This window comes from Aotus nancymaae, unplaced genomic scaffold (genome assembly GCF_030222135.1).
Source record: "Aotus nancymaae isolate 86718 unplaced genomic scaffold, 86718_ANA_hifiasm-v0.15.2.pri h1tg000076l, whole genome shotgun sequence".
NCBI classification, from domain to species: Eukaryota; Metazoa; Chordata; class Mammalia; order Primates; family Aotidae; genus Aotus; species Aotus nancymaae.
Window position 1 is genome coordinate 14,850,934 of NW_026988491.1, and position 9,023 is coordinate 14,859,956.

Consider the following 9,023-nt stretch of genomic DNA (forward strand, 5'->3'; position numbering starts at 1 on the left):
GACCTAAGATCGCACCACTGCGCTCTAGCCTTGGTGAAAGAGCAAGACTCTGTGTCTCAAAAAATTAAAATTAAGATTAAGATTAAAATATAAAAGGTACAGGCCTGTGAGGTGGCCTCACTCTGTCTCTTTAAAAACAAAACAAAGGCCGGGCACGGTGGCTCACGCCTATAATCCCAGCACTTTGGGAGGCCGAGGCGGGTGGATCACGAGGTCAAGAGATTGAGACCATCCTGGTCAACAAGGTGAAACTCCGTCTCTACTAAAAATACAAAAATTAGCTGGGCATGGTGGTGCGCACCTGTAGTCCCAGCTACTAGGGAGGCTGAGGCAGGAGAATTGCTTGAACCCAGGAGGCGGAGGTTGCGGTGAGCCGAGATCGTGCCATTGCACTCCAGTCTGGGTAACAACAGTGAAACTCTGTCTCAAAAAAAAAAGTAACAAACAAAAAAACATCTGGGCAGTTTTTAAGTCAATAGAATCGTTTTTCTGTTGTACAAAATCAGAGATTTGAGGCTTCAACATTGGAGAAAGCTGAATCCATTTCTATTTCCTCTTCTTTTGAGGTAACAAATCTACTTCTAAAGTAGTAAAATGGAGTCACTTCCTAACGAAGATGACTACTGCCTCTAAAGAGTTCATCTAAACTGATGGGGTTTCATACACTCTGTCCTTTCAATTCCTAAACTTCTATACTCAGATTTAAAAGTTTCTTATAATTAACTTTCTTTTTTTTTTGAGAGAGAGTTTCGCTCTGTTGCCCAGGCTGGAGTATGACCCGGCTCACCGCAACCTCTGCCTCCTGGGTTCAAGCAATTCTCTGCCTCAGCCTCCCAAGTAGCCAGGATTACAGGTGCCCGCCACCACACCCACTTAATTTTTTTTTTTTTTTTGGTATTTTTTTCGTTGAGACTGGGGTTCACCATTTTGGCCAGGCTGGTCTTGAACTCCTGACCTCGTGATCCACCCGCCTTGGCCTCCCAAAGTGCTGGGATTACAAGCGTAAGCCACTATGCCCAGCCTCTTATAATTAACTTTCTTATTTATTTACTTGAGATAGTGTCTCACCTGTTACTCATCCTGGAGCACAGTGGTGTGATTACAGCTCACTGCAGCCTCAAACTCCTGGGCTCAAGCAATCCTCCTGTCTCAGCCTCTTACATGGCTGGGATTACAGGTATGAGCCACAGCACCAGGCCTGTACCTTTAGAATGCCCTCCAGATTAACCTTGTCCCTCAAACTCAGCCACACAGGTTCTCATTCTAGGTATGTTTATTATGGGTCCTAGTTCCACCTCTAAGCTCTTATGAAGCACATGCACTTTTAAGTACTGCTTCTGGCTAAACCATTCTGCAGACAGAGAGCCTAGTAAATTCAAAAATACCAAGGGATAAGAGACACCCTTAACGCCAACTAGGGACCTCCTTGGGTCTTATTTTAACCGTAGAATTTACCTAAATAAACCCACTAATTCAGTCCACTTTGTAAAATAAAAAGTATCTAGATGAAGGTACTTGAACTAGAAAAACTGATGGTGAAGCAGCAATGGTTAACATTTAAATGCCTCTTACTGCATACTCTTATCATTCTATATTCACTCACCTGACTCCAAACTAATTCATCCAGTCAGTTCTATGCTACTGCCCTAAACCAATGATGATCATAAGAACCATGATAATGACATGCATATAAAGCTGTCCCAAGGAATTTATATATTTTTAATTTAACCCTCACAGCAGCACTATGAAACAGGCCCCATTATTATCCCCATTTCACAGCTAGTGAGTCACAGAGAAGATAAAGTAGCAAGGGTATCACAGTCACACAGGCCAAGTTCATACACATAGCCAGCAAGTAGAGCCAGGATTCCAATCTATGCAGTAGGACTCGAGTATTGATGTTCTTAACTACGTATGCTGTGTAATTGCTCATCTAACACTCTGGTAAGTTACTATTCTCATCAATATAAAAAAAAAAGACTCCACTTTCACTATACATATAGATTTCAAATATTTTTCCTTATGTCAACGCTGGCCTAAATTACTTAAAACATTTCATATAGGCCGGGCACGGTGGCTCACGCCTGTAATCCCAGCACTTTGGGAGGCTGAGGCGGGCGGATCATGAGGTCAAGAAATCGAGACCATCCTGGCCAACATGGTGAAACCACATCTCTACCAAAAATACAAAAATTAGCTGGGTGTGGTGGCATGCACCTGTAGTTCCAGCTACTTGACAGGCTGAGGCAGAAGAGCTGCTTGAACCCTGGAGGCAGAGGTTGCAGTGAGCTGAGATTGCACCACTGCACTCCAGCCTGGTGCCTGGCGACGGAGCGAGACTCTGCCTTAAAAAAAAAAAAAAAAAAAAAAAAAAAATTTCGTATAAACCTAATTCAGTGTCTACCTCCACATATTAGCCTACATGTGGAAGGCACATAGTAAACACACAATAAATATTTATGAATATCTGAGGGCTGGGCGCGGTGGCTCACGCCTATAATCCCAGCACTTTGGGAGGCCGAGGCAGGTGGATCACGAGGTCAAGAGATCGAGACCATCCTGGTCAACAAGGTGAAACCCCGTCTCTACTCAAAATACAAAAAATTAGCTGGGCATGGTCAAGGGCGCCTGTAGTCCCAGCTACTCGGGAGGCTGAGGCAGGAGAATTGCTTGAACCCAGGAGGCGGAGGTTGCAGTGAGCCAAGATCGCGCCATTGCACTCCAGCCTGGGTAACAAGAGCGAAACTCCGTCTCAAAAGATAATAAATAAATAAATATCTGATAAAGGAATTAAATCTTTCCCATCCCCTCATTCCTCCAAAGGTAATCTTTCCTACTCTAAGTCCTTCCCTTCCCCTACTTCAGCACTTTGTACCTTCTTCCAACATTTTCTACTTTACCCACTGTGGTGGCCAGCCTCCAAGATGGGCCCCAATGACTCTCACCTCCTGCCACTTACATTCTTGTGTAGTACCTTCCCACAATGTGTGGCCAACAGAATACTGGAGAAATGATGGTATGTGACTTCTGAAGCTGGGTCATAAAAGGCAATGCAGCAGCTTGGTCTTTTGGATTACACGCTCTGAGGTAGGCTGGTTGCCATGCCATGAAGACATCCATGAAGAGAAGCCCAGATGGAGAGGAACCGAGCTCCCACCAACAGCCTGCACCAACCTGCCAGCCATATGAGAAGCCACCTTGGAAAAGGATCCACCAGCCTCACTCAAGCCTTCAGATGACTGCTACCTCAGCTGACTTATTACTGCATTTTTTAATTTTTTTTGAGACAGAGTCTCACTCTGTGGCCCAGGCTGGAGTGCAGTGGCACGATCTCAGCCCACTACAACCTCCACCTCCCCAGTTCAAGCAATTCTTACAGCTCAGCCTCCTTAATAGCTGCCACTCCCAGCTAATTTTTTTTTTAGATGGAGTCTCTGTCACCCAGGCTGGAATGCAGTGATGCGATACTAGTTCACTGCAACCTCTGTCTCCCAGGTTCAAGCAATTCTCGTGCCTCAGCCTCCTGAGTAGCTGGGACTACAGGCGTGAGTCACCACGTCTGGCTAATTTTTGTATTTTTAGTAGAGACGAGTTTCACCATGCTGGCCACACTGATCTCAATCTCCTGACCTCAAGTGATCCACCTGCCTCAGCCTCCCAAAATGCTGAGATTACACATGTGAGCCACTGCACCCAGCCATTATTGGAATTTTTTGAGAGACCTGAGTTTGAATCACTCAGCCAAGCTGATTCCAAATTCCTGACTCACAGAAACTGTGAAAAATAAGTAATGTTAATTGTCTCAAACACTAATTTTCAAGGTCATCTGTTACACAGCAAGACAGCTAACACATCTGCTCTCTAAAACTCTGTTCCTTGAGAGCGGAGACTATTTCCTTGATTCTCAAAACTCTATTAAGGCCTTAGACATAAACAGTGCCCATATTTGCTGAATTGTGTCAGTGGGTCATTCTCTTTGTTCAATGTTCCCTTTCTTCCAAAATGTATTCATTTATAAAAAAAACTACTCCCCAAGCTTATACCATTTCGTCCATAACCCATCCATGTTTTCTCTTTTCTTTTTCAAAGATCTGAAATATAACCTCCTGACCAAAGTTTTTTCTCAGATGAAAATGTTCCTTATGCTTATTAATTCCAACTATCAACCCTAGCATTTATATAAATATATATACAGACACAAGAACATGGAGTAAACATATATTTGTTCATGTTCATCTTATATTCAAGAAATATTTACTGAGCACCTGCTATGTGCCAAGAACTGCTCTAGAAGCTGGGAAGAAAAACAAATATTTTCACCCTTGGGGAGCCTGCTAGTATATGAACTTGCTATAGTGTTTTCCCTAAACCTAATACAACAATCTTTGTTAATATGACTTAAAAATTCTAATTTCCCCTTTGTAAATTAAATGGCCATATATCCACAAATTCTTTTTTAAATACACTTAAATAAGCTGCACTCTCAAAGAAAGTTTATACCTCTTTAACAAAGTTAGTAAAGTGTTTCATATACAATCTGTATATATCAATGTGCTCCATTTTTACTGAATGTTTCCACAGGCCATACTTTTTAGGAAATGCCACCGAATTTATAGGTATAAAATATACATCATTTAATAAAGATAAGCTTTATTTATTATATCACCTTAGTGATTCTAAATCAAATATGAAACATTTATTTCACAGAAAGTAATCTGTAATAGTAAAATGATAATCATATAGGTAGAACTTTCTTTTTTTAATTTTTATTTTTGAGATGGAGTTTTGCTCTTGTTGCCCAGGCTGGAGTGCGATGGCACAATCTCAGCTCGCCGCAAACTCTGTCTCCCAGGTTCAAGCGATTCTCCTGCCTCAGCTTCCTGAGTAGCTGGGATTACATGCATGTGCCACCACACCTGGCTAATTTTGTGGGTTTTTTTTAGTAGAGACAAGGTATGTCCATGTTGGTCACGGTGGTCTCAAACTCTCAACCTCTGGTGATCTGACCACCTCGGTCTCCCAAAGTACTGGGATTACAGGCATGGGCCACTGCACCTGGCCAATGGATAGAACTTTTTAACCTCTCTTATATTCACCCCTACAAAAGCATGTTAAAAGGAAAAGAGCATACCATATTTTTAAGTCAGAGATTCAAGTCCTGGTTCTGTTAACTCTGTATCCCTAAATGAGTTAAGTAGTTGCAGCCTGTTTCCCTATCCTTAAGTAACAGAATAAAAGCCTAGCTTTTGTGTAGTGGGCATCAGCAATGTTAGTTTCCTTCTCCCTCCCTGGGGCTTATACCTGGTATATTAGAAGGTTTATCAGGATTTTTTTTTTCTTTGAGACAGGGTCTCACTGCAAGTCCAGGTTGGAGTGCAGTGTGAACTTACTGCTACCTCAAACTCCTGGGCTCAAGGGATCCTCCCACCTCAATCTCCTGAGTAGCTGGAACTACACGTGCACAACCATGTGCACTAATTCTTTAATTTTTTGGTGGAGACAAGCCCAACTAGTCTCAATTTGAACTCCTGGCCTCAAGTGATCCTCCTGCCTTGACCTCACAAAGTGCTCAGACTGATTACAGGTGTGAGCCACTGTGCCCAGCCTATCAGGAAACCTTTCTAAGCTGTGACTTGTCTTTGGAATGGTCTTCCTCTCCTTCATCTGAGTTAACATTCAGCCCAAATGCCATCTTCTTTGAGGCCTTCCCATACATCCACAGGAAAAGCTCCCTTGACTCTCCCGTTAAAGTTTGGATTTGTGCTTAAGAGTTTATTCCAGTATGTTACAATGTCATTTTTTTTTTTTTTTTTTTTTTTGAGACAGAGTTTCGCTCTTGTTACCCAGGCTGGAGTGCAATGGCGCGATCTCGGCTCACTGCAACCTCCGCCTCCGGGGCTCAGGTAATTCTCCTGCCTCAGCCTCCTGAGTAGCTGGGATTACAGGCACGCGCCACCATGCCCAGCTAATTTTTTGTATTTTTAGTAGAGATGGGGTTTCACCATGTTGACCAGGATGGTCTCGATCTCTTGACCTCGTGATCCACCCGCCTCGGCCTCCCAAAGTGCTGGGATTACAGGCTTGAGCCACCGCGCCCGGCCTTACAATGTCATTTTTTTGCCTCTCCCACTAGACTGTGAGCGCCTCATGCCCAGGGACCATATCTCACTTACCTTGATAGCCCCAGCCCTTGGAAAAACACCTGGCACAATACAAACGTGGAACAAAAAGTCTGCTGAATGAATAAATGAAGTCATCCCTTAAGAAGTACTTGTAATTACTACCAGGTGGACCCAAACTTTATGGTTTTGCCGAGATTCTATTTCATACTTTTTCAAATCACTCCCTGATAGCATCTGGCAGAGGACTAAGGACATGAAAAGTCTCCAGTAAATACTTTTGGGTGATGGGATACATATTACTCTTCCACTTCTCTTGATTTGACTCTAAATTACTTATTCTAGTGGATGTGACTTTTGAAAGCCTTCTTAAAAAGGGGCTCTTCTTAACAGTTATTGGCCAAAAACTGAAACAAACACTAGAGCTAGACTACAGATATTTTTTCTTTGCAGGTGTTTTTAAATAATGCAGTAATGGATTGCTTCTTTCTAAATCATTCAATAAGAAACAGTAACATAAAGCCCTTGGATTCGCTATGAAATATGCAAACGACATTAGGCAAAACTTAGTTTAATAACTTCCAGCCAAAGGTTCCCCACCCTGCAGTCATGGGGCCGTGGGCCAGCTGGCTGTACCACCTCACCCCTGGGAGATGACTGCTTTTCAACAGTAAAACTGCGTAAGTGACATTTGGAGTTTTGGGAGGGGTCTTCTGAAGTAAAACCTGAACTTCTTATTGACAATAAGTCTTATGTTACAGGCTTTGGCTTCATGTAGAAAAGACCCTGTAAAGATCTCAAAAACTTGCAACTCGGGGACATTCCAGACGTCTTATGAGTTTAAAACCATATAAAAATATATGAAGCAGGGGGTAATTCCATTATTACATTTAAGTGATGTATTCCACATTCCTGTATATACACACACTTCATGCCAAATAAAGGCTGGCAAGCAGTTAACTGTTCAACTGCCCTTTCGTTATGCTGCATAACGGAGACAACAGAGAGAAATCTTGACAAAGCCAAGCTGGGCTAGTGCTTAATGCACACCGGCAAACCAGTCACTCTCAACATCCCAAAAGCAAACATTGCTTGTACTCTTACTAGCGCCAAGCACTGTGTCCAACGTTTCAGGTGAATTATTTCATTTGACGCTTACAACAAACAGCTGTATGCGACTGGTGGTATTAACGTTCTCATTTTTCAGACGAGGAAACCAAGGCACAAGATTACACAGCTAGCAAGTGGCAGGTTTGGGAGTCGACTTAAAAGGTCCAGCCCTGGGCACTATGGAGTATCAAAGGTACCCGAGGCGGGGAGGGTGGGCTGCAATCAGCGTCCTGGCAGACAGACGCTTTCTTAGAGCGTAAAGTTCTTGGCCATCAAGTTTCAGATCTGCAGAGCCCTGTACACCTGGCTGCAATTAGGTTGCTACAGCTGAGCCTCCCTGCCTGGGAATCCCCAGGAATGCACTTGGATCCTGAAGGTTTGCACAAGACCCCAGAGAAAGCGGCCGACACCCCCATCCCTGCAATCAAAACACACCCCGGGAGCAGCGAAGGCCAGGACCTCTTTGCCTCCCCGCCCAGCGCACCGCGGCCCCGCCAGGCGGTGCACAGGTGCACTGCCCCGCCCGCCCCGGTCCCAGTCCCGCTCCCGCTCCCGCTCCCGCTCCTGCTCCCAGCCCCAACACAGTGACCGCGTTTCAGCGACTCGGGTCCCGAGGGCAGGGGGAGAAGACCGGCGGGAAGAGGGCCGGGGGCGCGAGGGCCGTCCCGCCCGACCCCCGGAGGGCGCTCGCAGCGGGGTCGCGGGGAGAAAGGATGCTCCGGGCGGGGCGGGGCCGCGGTGGGGGAGGGGTCCCCAGCCTGGACTCTCTCTCACCGCCTCTCGCTGCTCTTGGCCGGGCTTCGCGGCTCGCCCCACTCCGGCTCTAGCCGTCCGCGTCTCCTCCAGAGGCTCAACGTCCACCCAGGGCGCACGGAGCTGAGAAGTCGCCGCCAGCGGAGGGCGAGTGGCCAGCAGCAACCGAGAAGGTGGGGAGGATGGGACCGTCGCTCTCGCTGCCGCGGCCACCACAGACACTGCTGCCGCCGGCTCCTCTCAGCCGCGGAAGCTGCGGGCCCGCCCACCACGCCCGCCTCCCGGCCTGAAGACTGCCCACTGGAGAAGTGACAGCGGCGCTAGCCAATCAGAGGCCTGATCGGGGTCGTGATCGGCGGACTAAGGGGCGGGCGGAGAAGGAAGCGGCACGAAGAAGGCGAAGACGGCGGCGTGACTTCCTGTGACTGACTGCACGGCGCAGCCAATGGGCAGCGGGAAGATGACCTCATCGCTGAGGAAAGTCTGGAACTGGCTGAGCAGCGGCGAGGAGGTCGGCGACAAGCCGGGGCGGAGCGCTGGGCCTTAAAGAGGCCGCAGCCCACTGGTCACCCTGTGAAGGGAAGGGCGGTGGACCCTGCCGGACCTTGCCAAGTTTCCAAGGGATCAATGCTCAGCCGCGAGTAATTACTCCGTTAATCCCAGACCCCATCCTGATTCTCCGGGGCTGAAGGGTCTCCGCCTGGGACTCCGAAGTCGATCATTTAACATTCACGCTTCCCAAAAGGAGACACAATAAATGCTCTGGCCTGGAGCCCTGAATTCCTGTTACAGTCCCGCCCCGCCGAGGTCCGTCACCTTGTTTCTCTGAGTCAATTTCCCCAACGGTGAAAGGGAAGACACTGACACCTGCCTGCCCCTCCCTACCTGCCAAGGCCGTGGTGATCAGCAGCAGCGAAAGTGCTCTGGGCTTGGAAGAGGAAAAGGGCTGCGTGAGCCCAAGAGCTTGCATCGGAAGACTCCAAGAAGAGCATCTGCAAAAGGGAGGATTCCACGGGATGACCCCCGACGACTCTTGCAATT

General features: G+C 46.7%; 1 protein-coding gene across 2 annotated transcripts in view; it reads right to left on the reverse strand.

The window, feature by feature from the left end:
* The window catches only part of MRTFA (myocardin related transcription factor A), a 204,422-nt gene extending 196,177 nt beyond the window's left edge, over nt 1–8,245 (reverse strand). Inside the window, exon 1 of one of the 2 annotated variants that reach the window (XM_012459027.2) lies at nt 8,004–8,245. The gene's annotated coding sequence lies outside the window, so the exon portion shown is untranslated. The remainder of the gene's footprint in view (nt 1–8,003) is intronic. The other variant, XM_064368071.1, reaches the window with a different exon arrangement.
* Nucleotides 8,246–9,023: the final 778 nt, after the last annotated feature.